An 18063-nucleotide genomic window follows, 5' to 3' on the forward strand; every position below is an offset into this window, starting at 1 on the left:
AAGTACATTCTTGATCAGTGCAGAACATTTTGTGCGGTGTATAGCTATGTCTTTGCCCGAAATGGCTTTGACAACCTGGCCTAGGTGATCGATCGTTGCAATACTGGAATGGCACGCAACGTGTGCCGCCAACTTCAGCTCCGCTATCTTGGTCGATTTGTCAATAGTGGTAGGCTGGCAGCCCATATCAAATAAAGTCCTAACACTTGAAAACGGCGCTGCATTCTTCTTATGTTTGGCTGTATTGGCATGGTTAACTAAGTCAGCATGATGTGGACGTATCTCAGCTTTGCAAAAACGACAATATGCTTTTTTGTCATCTCCTGGCACACTCCTTATCCAGTCTTTTAAGAGTGCCTCTTTCTCCCAGCTCTTGCAGTACTTCTTTGTATATGTTGCCCACTTTCCCATGATGATATTATGAATCGGAACAGTCGGGAAGTAGCAAACGATCAGGACTGTCTTTTTGTCTATATGGTGTACAGCGCTGCGTATGACTTATAGCGCTATAGAAATGATAAGTAGTAGTAAAAAAACAAGCTGTAGTAAAGAAATACAGATTTGTTAACCATGTGAACCACAAATATATGCAATAAAGTGCCATACATAACCCCTTCCCCTCCCCTTTTACATTAGCAATCTTATGCAGATGCATGCCTATCAAACATAAAAAAGGCGAGTGACTGACTCACTCGCAAATGCACAGTAGAGACTTCCCTCTCTGTCCCGCTCCCGCGTCAATACATGATAAGGGGGGGAGGGGCGGGACAGAGAGGGAAACTACGCCGCCGAGGTTGCTACCGCTCCCCCCCCCCACTCGGAGTCGCCACCGCCACTCCTCCACCCGGCCCAGGCCCTCTCTTCCCTTCTGAACTTACACATCCATTCGCCAAACGCAGCAACGCACATCAGCTGAGCTGCCCCTTCCTTCTCTGCCTGTGTCCCGCCCTCGCTGACGTAACGTCACAGGAGGGTGGGCCCACAGGCAGAGAAGGAAGGGTCCATGGCAGCTGAGCTGATGTGCGTTGCTGCGTTCGGCAAATGGATGTGTAAGTTCAGAAGCGAAGAGAGGGCCCGGGCCGGGTGGAGGGGTGGTGGCGGCGGCGACTCCGAGGGGGGGGGGGGGCGGTGGCCACCTCGCGGGGGGGGGGGGGGGTGAGGGGAAGGAAAACCCCCAAAACCAGCCCATTTTTACGGGCTCAACGGCTAGTATAGCAATAAGACAGTATATGACAATCTCTCTTAATGTAATGCATCTTCATTGTGGATATTCTGAAAGCCCAACTGGTTGGGTGTGCCCAGCTCAGTGTACCCCTGTAATCCTCCTGAGTATATTTATTTTAGAAAAAGGGAACACACTTTACAAATAACACGTCAGCAAAAAGCTCTCTTAATAGCTAGTCCTTATGAGGACAGGCCCTAGAGCACCTAAATAACCTGCTTTTATGAAACTTCATGTGCAGTACATCTTGCCTTTTCTTTTCCAATGTAGCATTTCATCCTCTCCCTCCGCTTCTTCCATCCATGCCCATTACCATTACCCTCCCCCTCCCTTCTATACATGTGCATTTCCCCCTCTTGGTCTCCCCCTGCCCAATATCTTGCACCTCTGCTGTCTCTCTTTGCTCCTGATGCAGGTTGAAATACTGTAATTGTCCCTAATCGTAATCTTAAGCAGCATCATTATAATTAGCATCAAACAACATATATATCCAGCAGCATAATCACCACAATATGAATATAATCAACATCTGCATCATAATCAAACCTGCAGCATTATCATATATATAATCAAACCAGCAGCAAGAACAAAAACAAGTTCAAAGCAAATGCCCCCTGTGTATTACTTGGTAGCAATAAAGTAATATTCACATTGCGAGAGGCCTGAACCAACAGCTGTTTTCCACTAAACATATGAAGGAATTTGGAAGCCCTTCCCTCATTCAATTTGAACCTGTAGAATACAGATAAAAAAAGGGAAGTGCATTTTTACAATATACAAGCAGCCAGTGGCGTACCAAGGGGGGCGGGGGGGGGGGGCAGTCCGCCCTGGATGCACACTGCTGGGGGGTGCCACGCGCCAGTCAGCTTCATTGGTTTCCATGTTCCCTTTGCCCTGGAACAGGTTACTTTCTGTTCTGGGGCAGAGGGAGCATGGAAACCAACGAAGCTGACCGGCACCCCCCGCCCCCCAGCAGCGTGCGTCTGGGGGAGGGGGGGTTCTTTCGCCGGGGTGGGGGGGGGGGGGGAGACAGGGCGCATCTGCGATCCGCCCCGGGTGTCAGCCACCCTAGGAACGCCACTGCAAGCAGCACTGCAAATTGCAATCCACAAAACAAAATGAGCAAGATCCCACACATACATGCCATCTTTTATTTTGATCTAGGCACAGGAAAAAAGGTTTTAAATGCACCCAGGTTTCAACTTCATTCATGTTTAATATGTGATATAACTGTTATACGCCAATACATGAGCACATGATTCTCATAACATGCCTGTTTTAGTGTCCCTTTTATCAGGAGAAAACAAGAAAATTCACATGCTAGGCTAGGATGTCCCCCCTATTAAACCAGCCAAATCATCACGGACGTACATAAATCTGCACTACCCAAGTTGCAAAGGACTCAAATACAAAACAACCAACGCATCCAGTTTTTCATACATGGGCACACAACTGTGGAACACATTACCAAAAGCCTTGAAAACTATGAATAGCCACCTAAACTTCCAGAAAACACTGAAAACCAACCTGTTTAAAAAGGCATACCTAGCCAACCCAACATAAATGCCCAAACTATGCAACACAAGAAACTAAGTACAGTATGGACATAACACAACTCTCCCGTGACATGATCCCTTACCGTACCACAACATCACTCTTTGTTTACACCAGAGTCTGCAAACGCTACCCCGGAACTATGTAAGCCACATTGAGCCTACAAATAGGTGGGAAAATGTGGGATACAAATGTAATTAAAATAAATAAGTGAAAATAAATATAAATATTTTGTTTCATGAAAAATGCAGATTTATGTCCCTAGTCATGCATCTAATCTAAAGGTTATATAATCATTTCAAGACAGCCAGTGAATGGTTTTACTTATTAGTAGAACATAACCACAGAGGCATCATAGGGCTGCAATTTCAGCTAAGAAACAGGTTATAACTTATTTTGAGTTAGTCTTCAGTGGGCCAAACTTGCTTTCATTGTGCCATCACCATCCAGCTGGATAGGCAGTGTCTTAAAAGATGGAGGATAAAGGTATATTTGTTGTACATTTTTTTTGTCCCACATTATCTCAAGCAAACTCAGGTTCAATGAGTCTTACATTTGAAAATACAGTAAGACAGAATAACAGAATTCAGTTATTATATCATGGCAGCAAGTACATGGATATGTCAAAACATTTAACAAAAGATGAGATTATTACCACATATGCCCAGATGGTCATTTAAAAGTCTGCCCTTTAATGTGTAGAACAAATTAGTAGTACTGTAACCGATGATACCAATACTCCTCTGTGTACATCCATATGCAGCACAAGCCAGCAATGCATGTTTGAAAATATAAGCTGTGGAAGAAATAAAAATGGGTGCGGGGTCCAGGAGGTCCAGCCGCCACCTTGGCGACTCGGAGAGTATGGGAGGGGGTCAGGGGGAGAGGGTGGGAGGGTCTAGCAGCAAGTTGGGAGGACTAGGGAGAAGAGGGGGTGGGTCCAGAGAGTATGGGAGGGGGTCAGGGGGAGAGGGTGGGAGAGTCCAGCAGTGAGTCGGGACTAGGGAGAGGAGGGGGTGGGTCCAGAGAGTATGGGAGGGGGTCAGGGGGAGAGGGTGGGAGGGTCCAGCAGTGAGTCGGGACTAGGGAGAGGAGGGGGTGGGTCCAGAGAGTATGGGAGGGGGTCAGGGGGAGAGGGTGGGAGGGTCTAGCAGCAAGTTGGGAGGACTACGGAGAGGAGGGGGTGGGTCCAGAGAGTATGGGAGGGGGTCAGGGGGAGAGGGTGGGAGGGTCCAGCAGCGAGTCGGGACTAGGGAGAGGAGGGGGTGGATCCAGAGAGTATGGGAGGGGATCAGGGGGAGAGGGTGGGAGGGTCCAGCAGTGAGTCGGGACTAGGGAGAGGAGGGGGTGGATCCAGAGAGTATGGGAGGGGGTCAGGGGGAGAGGGTGGGAGGGTCTAGCAGCAAGTTGGGAGGACTAGGGAGAGGAGGGGGTGGGTCCAGAGAGTATGGGAGGGGGTCAGGGGGAGAGGGTGGGAGAGTCCAGCAGTGAGTCGGGACTAGGGAGAGGAGGGGGTGGGTCCAGAGAGTATGGGAGGGGGTCAGGGGGAGAGGGTGGGAGGGTCCAGCAGCGAGTCGGGACTAGGGAGAGGAGGGGGTGGATCCAGAGAGTATGGGAGGGGGTCAGGGGGAGAGGGTGGGAGGGTCCAGCAGTGAGTCGGGACTAGGGAGAGGAGGGGGTGGGTCCAGAGAGTATGGGAGGGGGTCAGGGGGAGAGGGTGGGAGGGTCTAGCAGCAAGTTGGGAGGACTAGGGAGAGGAGGGGGTGGGTCCAGAGAGTATGGGAGGGGGTCAGGGGGAGAGGGTGGGAGAGTCCAGCAGTGAGTCGGGACTAGGGAGAGGAGGGGGTGGGTCCAGAGAGTATGGGAGGGGGGCAGGGGGAGAGGGTGGGAGGGTCCAGCAGCGAGTCGGGACTAGGGAGAGGAGGGGGTGGATCCAGAGAGTATGGGAGGGGGTCAGGGGGAGAGGGTGGGAGGGTCCAGCAGTGAGTCGGGACTAGGGAGAGGAGGGGGTGGATCCAGAGAGTATGGGAGGGGGTCAGGGGGGAGAGGGTGGGAGGGTCTAGCAGCAAGTTGGGAGGACTAGGGAGAGGAGGGGGTGGGTCCAGAGAGTATGGGAGGGGGTCAGGGGGAGAGGGTGGGAGAGTCCAGCAGTGAGTCGGGACTAGGGGGAGGAGGGGGGGGGTCCAGAGAGTATGGGAGGGGGTCAGGGGGAGAGGGTGGGAGGGTCCAGCAGCGAGTCGGGACTAGGGAGAGGAGGGGGTGGATCCAGAGAGTATGGGAGGGGGTCAGGGGGAGAGGGTGGGAGGGTCCAGCAGTGAGTCGGGACTAGGGAGAGGAGGGGGTGGGTCCAGAGAGTATGGGAGGGGGTCAGGGGGAGAGGGTGGGAGGGTCTAGCAGCGAGTTGGGAGGACTAGGGAGAGGAGGGGGTGGGTCCAGAGAGTATGGGAGGGGGTCAGGGGGAGAGGGTGGGAGAGTCCAGCAGTGAGTCGGGACTAGGGAGAGGAGGGGGTGGATCCAGAGAGTATGGGAGGGGGTCAGGGGGAGAGGGTGGGAGGGTCCAGCAGCGAGTCGGGACTAGGGAGAGGAGGGGGTGGATCCAGAGAGTATGGGAGGGGGTCAGGGGGAGAGGGTGGGGAGGGTCCAGCAGTGAGTCGGGACTAGGGAGAGGAGGGGGTGGATCCAGAGAGTATGGGAGGGGGTCAGGGGGAGAGGGTGGGAGGGTCTAGCAGCAAGTTGGGAGGACTAGGGAGAGGAGGGGGTGGGTCCAGAGAGTATGGGAGGGGGTCAGGGGAGAGGGTGGGAGAGTCCAGCAGTGAGGTCGGGACTAGGGAGAGGAGGGGGTGGATCCAGAGAGTATGGGAGGGGGTCAGGGGGAGAGGGTGGGAGGGTCCAGCAGTGAGTCGGGACTCGGGAGAGGAGGGGGTGGATCCAGAGAGTATGGGAGGGGGTCAGGGGGAGAGGGTGGGAGGGTCTAGCAGCAAGTTGGGAGGACTAGGGAGAGGAGGGGGTGGGTCCAGAGAGTATGGGAGGGGGTCAGGGGGAGAGGGGTGGGAGGGTCCAGCAGTGAGTCGGGACTAGGGAGAGGAGGGGGTGGGTCCAGAGAGTATGGGAGGGGGTCAGGGGGAGAGGGTGGGAGGGTCCAGCAGCGAGTCGGGACTAGGGAGAGGAGGGGGTGGATCCAGAGAGTATGGGAGGGGGTCAGGGGGAGAGGGTGGGAGGGTCCAGCAGCGAGTCGGGACTAGGGAGAGGAGGGGGTGGATCCAGAGAGTATGGGAGGGGGTCAGGGGGGGAGGGTGGGGGGGTCCAGCAGCGAGTCGGGACTAGGGAGAGGAGGGGTGGATCCAGAGAGTATGGGAGGGGGTCAGGAGAGAGGGGGGGGCTGGGGCGTCCAGCAGAGAGTCAGGACTAGGGAAAGGGGGGGAGTGGGTGCAGGGTCCAGGAGGATTTGCATGCAGTGGGGACTGGAGTAGCAGGAAGGTTTGCTTTGCTTGCTTGTTAAATAGTAGTAGTCTTGTTGCTTTGTTTTGAGTGTACTGCTGTAGCAGCATTACACACTCAGAACAAAGCAACAGTGTAGATGAACTGGTGGTGGCTTCAAATTGCTGACGTCACGTACATAACCCCGCCCTCCCTGTCGGATCCGGAAAATAAATGAGAATGAATATTGTGAATGTCCTGCTGCTGCTGCTGCTGGTCTGAGTCGGTCGGAGAGTAGACGACGGTCTCGGGACAAGAAGTGAAGATGAAGGTATGAAGAGAGAGAGTAGAAGACGGACGGACAGTACGGGAGAGCCCTCTAGGAGGTCGGAGACTCACTACGGGAGGGGAAAGAGGGTGGGGGCCCACAACCACATGGCATGGCATCTGGGAGTACTCAGGGGGTGGGGTCTGCCTGGGGGGACTCGGAGGTGGTCTGGGGGATCTGAGTTCCAGCGCAACTCTGAGTAATGGGGTGAGAGATGGCTGGGGGGGAGTTCAGGTCCTCTTCACGATTCCGGGTGGGTGAGGGCGGGGGGTCCGGATCGGGACGGCTCCGGGATCCAGGCTGGTGTGAATGATGGAGGGGAGGGCGCCAGGGCGGGGGGGGGGGGGGGAAGGGTGGAATTGGGGATCGATCATCGGAAAGAATCCAGTCCTTCCGGAGGATGGGTGAGGGGTCCGGACCGGAGGAGGGCTCCAAACTGGTGTGAGGGAGAGCGGGCAGGGCGGGGGGAATTTGGGGGATCAGATCCTCATTCCTCACTCGGAGGACAGCAGGGCAGCGGCGCCGAGGCGACTCGAGTCGGGGGGGGGGGGGGGGGGGGTGTCCAGCCGCCGCCGCGAGTGGCGACTCGGGAGTCCAGGGGGCGGCTGCGGCGGGGGTTTAAATTTCAATAACTTGAAAAAAAGTTCTCTTACGCGATATTGTAGTACAGGTTGCAGTGTTTTTTTTTCTTTCTCGTCTCTCAAACAAATCAACGGGAGGGGAAAGAGGGTGGGGGCCCACAACCACATGGCATGGCATCTGGGAGTACTCAGGGGGTGGGGTCTGCCTGGGGGGACTCGGAGGTGGTCTGGGGGATCTGAGTTCCAGCGCAACTCTGAGTAATGGGGTGAGAGATGGCTGGGGGGAGTTCAGGTCCTCTTCACGATTCCGGGTGGGTGAGGGCGGGGGGTCCGGATCGGGACGGCTCCGGGATCCAGGCTGGTGTGAATGATGGAGGGGGAGGGCGCCAGGGCGGGGGGGGGAAGGGTGGAATTTGGGGGATCGATCATCGGAAGAATCCAGTCCTTCCGGAGGATGGGTGAGGGGTCCGGACCGGAGGGAGGGCTCCAAACTGGTGTGAGGGAGAGCGGGCAGGGCGGGGGGAATTTGGGGGGAATCAGATCCTCATTCCTCACTCGGAGGACAGCAGGGCAGCGGCGCCGAGGCGACTCGAGTCGGGGGGTGGGAGGGGGTGTCCAGCCGCCGCCGCGAGTGGCGACTCGGGAGTCCAGGGGGCGGCTGCGGCGGGGGTTTAAATTTCAATAACTTGAAAAAAAAGTTCTCTTACGCGATATTGTAGTACAGGTTGCAGTGTTTTTTTTCTTTCTCGTCTCTCAAACAAATCACGGACGGGACGGGGCGGCGAGCGGACAAGTCACTGACAAGTCTGCTCTCACAGTCCAGTCGGCGGGTGGGGGGGGGTGGCGCCTCAGCTCGGCATTTAAAACAGCTGCTCAACCCGCCTCCGCGGGGCTTCTATTAGTCTATTTGTCTGGTTACCGTGGTACCGCATGTGAAACTGGCCAATCAGCGGCCGCACGAAAACCGCCCAATCGCGCACCGCGGCCCGCGGAAAACCGCCCAATAAACCGCACCCCGCATCATTCGAAAATTTCCCGCATCCTCCGCTTTAAAACCGCCCAATTGGGCGGGAAAACCGCCCACCTGGCAACACTGGGCTGCAGCGAGGGTTGGTCGCGAACAGCGGCCATTTTGGATTCCACACCTGCTTCGTCGTTGGGTGTCGTGTTTGCCTCTCAAAATGCTGCGATTTTAGGAGAATCCATGTCGGTGGAGCTGGTACACGCTGCAGACACTCAGGCAGGGGGTTTTCCACCTGAGTTTGTCCTGCAGATGTACCAGGCCTTTCTCATGCAGAGGGACGGCTCAGGAGCGAGAATGTCAGGGGTTCCTGTTAGCTCTGCTGTTCCTCCCTCTAAGAGGCCTAGGCCGTGTGAGTTACAATTTGATGTTTTGTCAGAGCACAATCAAGAAATGCCCTTTTGGAGGAAGAGGAAGAACTGGCGGAGCATGCTTGCGAGGATTCTTCCTCTATAGATCCTGACACTGTTCCTTTGGGCCAGGGGGAAGACCCCTCGGTGGCTAGGGTATTTCATAAAGAGGATTTACAGGATCTTATTTCTATGGTTTCTACTACTTTAAATTTTGAAGATCAGCCTCCAGCATCAGAAGTTCGTAAAGTGGATTTACTGGTTAAAGGTTCTAGGGCTTCCAGTAGAACTTTTCCCATGCATGAGGACATCTGGGAGGTTATTAAAGCTCAATGGGAGGTCCCGGATGCTGCTTTTCGTCCCACAAGGTCTATGAGTCGACTCTATCCAGTGCCGGAGGCTGATAAAGCTCTTCTTAAGCTTCCGATAGTTGATGCAGTGGTCTCGGCGGTCACTAAACGTAATACTGTTCCCGTAGATGGAGGAACGGCTCTTCGGGATGCCCAGGACAGGCGCTTGGACTCTCTTCTGAAACAGAATTTTGATGTTTCTTCTTTGGCAGTGCAGGCGGCCATTTGTGGTTCTTTAGTGGCTAGAGCCTGTTTTCGTTGGGCAGAGAGAGTCTTGGATAGATCTTCTGATGATCTGGCGGCTATAGATGTAGAAGTGGCTAAGATTGAGACGGGCTCTGCCTTTCTAGCTGATGATTTGTGTGATCTTTTGCGGGCTTCTTCTAAGTCCTTGGCTTTGGGGGTTGCAGCTCGCCGCCTCGCTTTGGTTGAAAGGTTGGTCGGCGGATGCGGCTTCCAAGTCTTAAGTTAAGTAAATTTCCGTTTAGGGGTTCTTTTCTATTTGGTGAAGACTTGGATAAGTTGGTTCATTCCCTGGGGGACTCTAAAGTGCCTCGTCTCCCTGAAGATAGGCCTTTTCTGTCCAATAGAGGTTCCTTGTTTGGTCGTGGTAGGCTTCGTCCTTTCTGCAGATTTCAATCTGATAGAGCTCCTCAAACTCAGAAGTCGCGATTTTTTAACAGTCCTTTCGAGGTTACCGCAGAGCAGGTAGATTCTCAGGCGGTGGTTTCCGCGCCCCTTCACGTGCTTCCCAATGAAGATGCGAGGGCTCCTCCTCTGATTCCTGTAGGAGCTCGGTTTTCTTAGTTCTATCAGAGGTGGGCCCACATTACCTCAGATCAGTGGGTCTTGGAAGCTGTAAGAGACGGTTATGCCTTAGAATTTGCAAGGCCTATTTCAGACGCCTTTCTGAAGTCTCCCTGCCGCTCTCCTCTCAAAGCGGGGGCGGTTCGGGAGACTCTACAGAGGCTTTTAGATCTTCAGGCTATTTGTCCAGTTCCTCCTTCCGAGTACAGGCAGGGCCGGTATTCCATTTACTTTGTGGTTCCCAAAAAGGAGGATTCTTTTAGCCCTATTTTGGACCTCAAAGCTGTCAATCGCGCTCTCAGGGTCACAGTTTTCGGATGGAGACCCTTCGGTCAGTCATAGTGGTAGTTCGCAAAGGAGAATATTTGACAGCTTTAGATCTGACAAAGGCATATTTGCATATTCCGATTCGTCCGGCGCACCACAAGTTCTTGCGTTTTGCCATTCTAGGGCGCCATTACCAGTTTCGCACCTCTGCCCTTTGGCCTGGCGACGGCACCACGCACATTTATCAAAGTTATGGTAGTGGTGGTAGCGGCTCTCAGGAAAGAAGGGATTCTGGTGCATCCATATCTAGACGACTGGTTGATCAGAGGTGAACTCTTATCAAGAGAGTTGTCATGTCACGGACCAGGGTGATGATGTTCTTGCAGTCCCTAGGTTGGGTCGTGAATGTAACCAAGAGTCGGTTAGTCCCACCACAGTCTCTGGAGTATTTGGGGGTCACCTTCGACACGGCTGCCGCGGACGAGTCTTTCTCCCGCAGGGCAGGATTCTAAAACTCCAGTCTCAGATTCTGGGTTTACTTCAGCAGACCAGACCGTCCGCTCAAGATTATCTTCAGGTTCTCGGTTCCATGGCGGCAACCTATAGAAGTAGTGCCCTGGGCAAGGGAGCATATGAGGTCTCTCCAGTGGTCTCTTCTGTCTCGGTGGTCCTCCCAGAGGGACTCTCTGCTGACGAGGTTGCCTCTTCGCATTCGAGAACTCGCCTCTCCTAGTTTGGTGGCTACAGATGAAGAATTTGACGGTAGGAATGCCCTTGGAGTCTCCTCAGTGGATAGCCTTAACGACAGATGCCAGTCGAGGCTGGGGAGCTCATTGTCTGGACAGGTGGACCCAGGGATTTGGTCTCCTCTGGAGGCGGCTCAATCCATCCACTTCTTGGAAACCAGGGCGATTCGGTTAGCCCTTCAGCACTTCTGTCAGCTGTTAGAACTCAGTAGGCAAAGCGGTGAGAGTTCTATCGGACAACGCCTCGGCGGTGGCCTACATCAACCGCCAAGGGGGAACGAAGGTGCCGTCTATTGTGTCGCGAGGCGGAGAGTATCATGGTGTGGGTGGAGATGCATCTCACGGCCATATCAGCCTCGCATGTGGCAGGAGTGGAAACATTCAAGCGAACTTTCTCAGCCGTCACACCCTCGATCCAGGAGAATGGGCTTCCAGCGATCGGGCCTTTCAATTGGTAGTAGAGCACTGGGGCATTCCGGTTCTAGATCTTTTTGCCTCCAGTCGCAATGCAAAAGTTCCTCGCATCTTCAGTCGCCGAAGAGATGCAGGAACGAAAGTGATAGACGTGCTCTTACAACAGTGGCCCTGGATCTTCTTTATGTGTTCCTCTGGTGGCCTCTATTAGGTCGTCTTCTACAGAGGATCGAGGAGCACGGGCGGCCAGTAATTCTGGTAGCCCGGATTGGCCTCGACGTCCTTGGAACGTGGATCTTCAGCGTCTGAGGGTGGCGTCTCCTGTTCGTCTTCCGCTGCACATCAACTTGCTGCATCAAGGCCCGGTTCCGCATCCAGACCCGGCTCTATTTTGTCTTACTGCTTGGCTTTTGAATGAGCCCGTTTAGCTAAGAGGGGTTTTCAGCTGTCAGTCATTTCCACGATTGCTCGGTCGCGCCGTCGCTCCACCTCTTTAAGCTACATTCGCACCTGGAGAATTTTTGAGGCTTGGTGTGCAGAGGCTGGGATAGCACCTTTTCGGGCGTCCAAGCTCAGATGCTAGATTTTCTGCAGCGAGGTTTTGATAAAGGTCTGTCTCTTTCCTCGCTTAAGGTTCAGGCAGCAGCTCTTTCCTGTTTCAGAGGTCGGATTGAGGGAAGACTTTGGCTAGTATCCCGATGTCCCCAATTTTTTGAAGGGAGTCAGTATCCTGCGTCCTACCGGTCAGGTCGTTTTTTCCATCTTGGGACCTTAATATGGTTACTTTCGGCCCTTATGGGGCCTTCGTTTGAGCCGTTGTTTAGCTTGTTCTTTAAAGGATTTGACGCTTAAGACAGTATCTTGGTGGCTATTGCGTCAGCAAGGAGGGTCTCGGAGTTGCAAGCTTTTTCCTGCAGGTCTCCATTTCTAGAATTTTCCAAAGAGCGAGTAGTGCTTCGTCCAGTGCCTTTCTTTTTTTACCTAAGGTGCTGTCTCGTTTTCATATGTCCCAGTCAGTTTTTCTTCCGGTTCTGGGATCGGCCTCAGGAACGCAAGAGCAAAAGAAGTTGCGTACTCTAGAGTTAAGAGAGTTCTTAAAAGATATCTAGCAGTCACTGAAGAGTTCCGGCGCTCGGAACCGTCTTTTTATTGTTTGCTGTCACCGCAAGGGCTCGTCAGCTCTAAGCCCACGTTATCTAGATGGATTAAGGAGACTGATAGCGTCAGCTTATATCTTAACGGCCAGGCCAGTTCCGGAGGCGCTTAAAGTTCATTCTACTTGAGGTCAGGCAGCCTCTTGGGCGGAGTGTTTCTTGGTGTCTCCAGCGGAGATTTGTAAAGCGGCGACTTAGTCTTCTCTCCATTCTTTCTCTAAGGCTGGACGTTCAGCGCTATCAGGAGGCGGTGTTTGCATCAAGGGTTCTCTCAGTGGGTTTGCTGGGGTCCCTCCCTTAGGACTTCTGCTTTGTTACGTCCCATCAGTCCAATCCTGGGCCGGTCCGGAGGGATGCTAAGGAAGGAGAATTAGACCTTACCTGCTAATTTGCTTCCTTAGTCCTTCCGGACTGGCCCAGGCCCCCTCCCGTATTCTGTCTTATGAGCTATGTCTCACCTTACTGTGTACAGATATTCAACTGTCGTCTACAGAGCTGTTCTGCCAGTTAGACAGTTAAAGAAATTCATAATGTTTTGCAAGTTAAACAGTTAGCGAAATATATCATCTTATGCAAGTTGAACAGTTAAAGAAATGTGCAAAGAAATACAGTATCCCGTGCAAGTTGAACAGTTAAAGAGCTGCATAAATCTGTACATAATTGGCCATACCATTGCTCTGAGAAGAGTTGCTGGTGAGCCTTGTTTATACGGCTAAGCCGATGTTGAGCACTTTTTATGTTGTGCTTTCTGGCTGCTTGAATTCCTTGGGCACAGAAACTATAGGTATTTCTTTTCCTGTCTGCGTTTGTATTCAAATACTGAGGCTACGGTCACATGCCAGGGCTCTTATTGGCTCTCTAGAGTCAGAGATTTTCTCAGTCTCACCCCCCCCCCCCCCCCCCCCATGCTCAAATTATCAGCATCTGTTTTCTGGTGACTTTACAGTAAACCTTGGTATTGGACAGGAAAAAACGTTCAGAATCAGATACAAAGAATTTAACAGTACTATCCTGAGTAAAATCTGCAAATCAAACAATGGCCTTTACAATGATTAGATTGAAAGGAGCTTAACAGTAAAGCAACTGATGATAAATACTTAAAACATACCACATCAGAATCAGTTACATCCTCTAAATGAAGATTAATAAAACTACTAATGAAAGCAATGCCTCCCTATTTTTTTTATCCACTCTAGACTGACTACCTTATACCCTGGAGGACAATGTATCAGATAAAATACAAGAGCCATTATTAATTATCCAAGTTTGTTATAAATGTGGACACAACCTATCACCTATCATGTCTCGAACAATGTGTTTTGTTACATATTGACCTAGCGTTAAATTAACAGCAGTGAACAAAGATGATGGTAGGAATGCAGTCTGCATGAGGCTTAATGGAAATCAAATGTCTATATGAAAATAAGACCTATTTGATCTATATAATCAACCATGTGGACACCTACAATAATATTAAGAGGATTAGAATTGGCAAGAGAATAAAACAGTTGAGAATTTAACATTGAAGTATTGGGGTCAGCTTTCAAAAAAGGGATATCCTAAACATAAGGTAATCCCTAGCTCCATAAGTATACTAAAAATCAATACATCTTTGAAAGCAAAATTTCCAATAAAAATTAAATATACAAAAATTGCCACTGCCCACAAAGGGGGCTCACTTAAGGGTAGCATGCATCCGAATGGGCACGCTTTTATATCCCCACAAGGGGCGATTGGATGCTAGTGATGTCACAGATGGGCAGGACCTCATGTCTTACCACCAGAGAGCAAGATGGCTTTCTTTAGATAAAATGTGTTACATTGCAGCTCAATTGGTGCTCTCGATGGTAATTATGATGCATTTATGTTTAATATAGTTTGTTTACTTTCATATTTTCTAATAAACATTTTATTGCAATATTTCACTTTTTTTAGAACTTTTGTTTAGGTCAAAAGTGGTATAGAATTACTTAGTGAAAACTTCTTCTTTTAAAATTACATGAAAGAAATTATTGTACATTGGTTTCTTTTTATGTCAAATCAAAAATGCTTAAATTGTGTACTGTGGTCCAACTGAACCATATAGTATTCTTAAACTATTACTCACTTCTAATCTAGCAGTCTATGACATTACAAGCTGTAGGCCTAATGTGAAACACTAAACAGAAACCAGAATTTGAAACTTTTTAGTCACACTTTGATGCATTCATCATTCTTAATACTGGTAGTAGAATGATTTGAGCAAGTGTGGCTACCATATAAAGATCAGCATTGGTGAACTTTACAATCGATTTTTGGGGGCACAGATAGCAACATTTTTGGTTGCTGGAAATCCTTCAGCTGCTTGCTGACATACATCAAGAAATCCGAGATCCACGTTAGGAGTCACAGACCAAGAAAGGGATCTAGGTGTCGTCATCGATGATACATCGAAACCTTCTGCTCATTGTGCTGCTGTGGCTAAGAAAGCAAATAGAATGTTAGGTATTATTAGAGAAGGAATGGAAACAAAAATGAGGATGTTATAATGCCTTTGTATCGCTCCATGGTGCGGACCGCACCTCAATATCGTGTTCAATTCTGGTTGCCACATCTAAAAAAAGTTATAGTGGAATTAGAAAAGGTACAGAGAAGGGCAACGGAAATGATAAAGGGGATGGGACGACTTCCCTTCGAGGAAAGGCTAAAGCGACTAGGGCTCTTCAGCTTGGAGAAAAGGCGGCTGAGGGGAGATATGATAGAGGTCTATAAAATAATGGGTGGAGTTGAACGGACAGCTGAAGACAGGATATGCGCCTACATGCAGGCAACGGCTGATGATGAATCAGATGATGAATTGAGTAGCAAGGCACATGCTGACGAAATTCAACAACCTCCTGTCACTTTTGCAAGAGTGCTGGAGAGTCTCAACACCCTGCAGGCCTATCTGGAAGCCACTGGATGTCAGTGCTATGACAGTTTTTACCGTCTGGCAGACATAGTCTATGGAACTGACAGACACCAAAGAGTGTACAGAGGACTATGACTCATTACTTCAAGTAAGCCTAACGTCAGTTAATGGAGACTGTATAACATCAGTTAACGGAGATTGTATACTGTACGATAATAAACAGTGCTGTACATATGTTTATCAGATGTCAAGCTTCTTTGGGTCACAACGGTTAAGTGCACGCTCCGGTTAACTGCATGTATTTCTTTGGTCCCAGACCCTTGTGCACTTAAGCGGATTACACTGTACTTCAGGTACCAGAATGAAGGAAGTTTTAATTAGGTTTAAGTAGGATGTGGATCCACAACTGAAGTGCTCATCAGAAGTAGGTTTGATCTGTCAGATTGAAGTTCCTCTCCGCATTATGGGGGATTTTTACTAAAGCTTAGCTCGAGTTATCTGCAGCAGGGCCCTGCTGCAGATAACTTGAGCTAAGCTTTTGTAAAAAATCCCCTATATGTCTTAACACATATAGTTGGTGACCTGGTTGATACACACGATCAGTCCTTGTTTAGCTTGCCAAAATATGAGTTGGTCTTTTATGTTTATAGTACTTTATTATTATGTTATAGTACTTTATTTTTAGGGGCTGGACCTCCAGGCCACTGTTAGGCAACACCTTTAACTTCCCTATCTTGTTTTGGGCAAAGAGTTAGTTCTGCAATCTTTAACTGCGGACTTTTCTGCCAGCTTTGCGATTCTGGCATAACCCTGATCTACTTATATGGTGCTTATGTTAACCAAAAAGAAATTATATATAAACATGCTTCTGATTCTGTAATACTGGTTTGTTAATCCTGTGCTACTGTCAGATATTGAATTGTTTTTTCATAGCTTCTACCCCCTTTTTAAATTTTGTTAATTGCTTAGATAAGTACATAAGTATATAAGTACATACTAATGCCATACTGGGAAAAAGACCAAGGGTCCATCGAGCCCAGCATCCTGTCCACGACAGCGGCCAATCCAGGCCAAGTGCACCTGCAAGCTTCCCAAACGTACAAACATTCTATACATGTTATTCCTGGAATTGTGGAGGAATTGTGGATTTTTCCCAAGTCATTTAGTAGCGGTTTATGGACTTGTCCTTTAGGAAAACCGTCCAAACCCCTTTTTAAACTCTGCTAAGCTAACCGCCTTCACCACTTTCTCCGGCAACGAATTCCAGAGTTTAATTATACGTTGGGTGAAGAAACATTTTCTCCGATTTGTTTTAAATTTACTACACTGTAGTTTCATTGCATGCCCCCTAGTCCTAGTATTTTTGGAAAGCGTGAACAGATGCTTCCACATCCACCTGTTCCACTCCACTCATTATTTATATACCTCTATCATGTCTCCCCTCAGCCGTCTCTTCTCCAAGATGAATAGCCCCTAGCCTCCTTAATCTTTCTTCATAGGGAAGTCGTCCCATCCCCTTTATCATTTTAGTCTCCCTTCGCTGCACCTTTTCCATTCTACTATATCTTCTTGAGATGCGGCGACCAGAATTGAACACAATACTCAAGGTGCGGTCGCACCATAGAGCGATACACGGCATTATAACATCCTCACACCTGTTTTCCATACCTTTCCTAATAATAACCAACATTCTATTCGCCTTTCCTAGCCGCAGCAGCACACTGAGCAGAAGGTTTCAGTGTATTATCGACGACGACACCCAGATCCCTTTCTTGGTCCGTAACTCCTAACGTGGAACCTTGCATGACGTAGCTATAATTCGGGTTCTTTTTTCCCACATGCATCTCCTTGCACTTGCTCACATTAAATGTCATCTGCCATTTAGCCGCCCAGTCTCCCAGTCTCGTAAGGTCCTCTTGTAATTTTTCACAATCCTGTCGCGGTTTAACAACTTTGAATAACTTTGTGTCATCAGCAAATTTAATTACCTCACTAGTTATTCCCATCTCTAAATCATTTATAAATATATTAAAAGCAGCGGTCCTAGCACAGACCCCGAGGAACCCCACTAACTACCCTTCTCCATTGTGAATACTGACCATTTAACTTCACTTCTGTTTCCTATCCTTCAACCAGTTTTTAATCCACAATAGGACATTTCCTCCTATCCCATGACCCTCCAATTTTCTCTGTAGCCTTTCATGAGGTACCTTGTCAAACGCCTTTTGAAAATCCAGATACACAATATCAACCGGTTCCCCTTTGTCCACATGTTTGTTTACTCCTTCAAAGAATTGAAGTAAATTGGTGAGGCAAGATTTCCTCACACAAAAGCCGTGCTGACTTGGTCTCAGTAATCCATGTCCTCGGATGTGCTCTGTAATTTTGTTTTAATAATAGCCTCTACCATTTTCCCTGGCACTGATGTCAGACTCACTGGTCTATAATTTCCTGGATCTCCCCTGGAGCCTTTTTTAAAAATCGGCGTTACATTGGCCACCCTCCAATCTTCCGGTACCACGCTCGATTTTAAGGATAAGTTGCATATCACTAGCAGTAGCTAGTGTGTGTTGATTTTGTGGTATATGAAAAATAAGTTGAAATTGTGGGGCTGGGATGGAATTTTGAATGTACTTGGTACTGAATTTTCAAAACTGTGCAGATATTTATTTGTAGAGATTTGGTATAAAGGTGAGGGTGCTTAGAATGGTTTATAAGTGGAGCTACTTTTTTTTTTTCCAAAGTCCATGGCGTTAAAACTACATACATTTATAATGTGAGCAGTTAATTACCCTCTTGCATAAAAGTGATACTGTGCAGTTTCAAATTACAAAGTACCTTAAGAAGTGGGGATTTAAAAAAAAAAAAAAACTTGATACTGTAGAACAGAATTTCCTTTGTTTAGCTATCTTCTGAGCACCGTCTTTGGATGATAGCTTTGTTGTGACTTGATGTGAGATTT

At 49.4% G+C, this 18063-nt stretch overlaps 1 protein-coding gene and 1 long non-coding RNA gene across 2 annotated transcripts in view; one reads left to right on the forward strand and one right to left on the reverse strand.

Annotated features, from left to right (window-relative positions):
- The window catches only part of STK39 (serine/threonine kinase 39), a 479134-nt gene that overhangs the window by 35286 nt on the left and 425785 nt on the right, over positions 1-18063 (forward strand). The gene's annotated exons all lie outside the window — the stretch shown is intronic.
- Positions 12867-18063, reverse strand: part of LOC115474172 — a 48570-nt gene continuing 43373 nt past the window's right edge. Inside the window, exon 3 of the long non-coding RNA XR_003942821.1 lies at positions 12867-12910. This is a non-coding gene — a long non-coding RNA (uncharacterized LOC115474172). The remainder of the gene's footprint in view (positions 12911-18063) is intronic.

Source organism: Microcaecilia unicolor, chromosome 7, assembly GCF_901765095.1.
Source record: "Microcaecilia unicolor chromosome 7, aMicUni1.1, whole genome shotgun sequence".
NCBI lineage: Eukaryota > Metazoa > Chordata > Amphibia > Gymnophiona > Siphonopidae > Microcaecilia > Microcaecilia unicolor.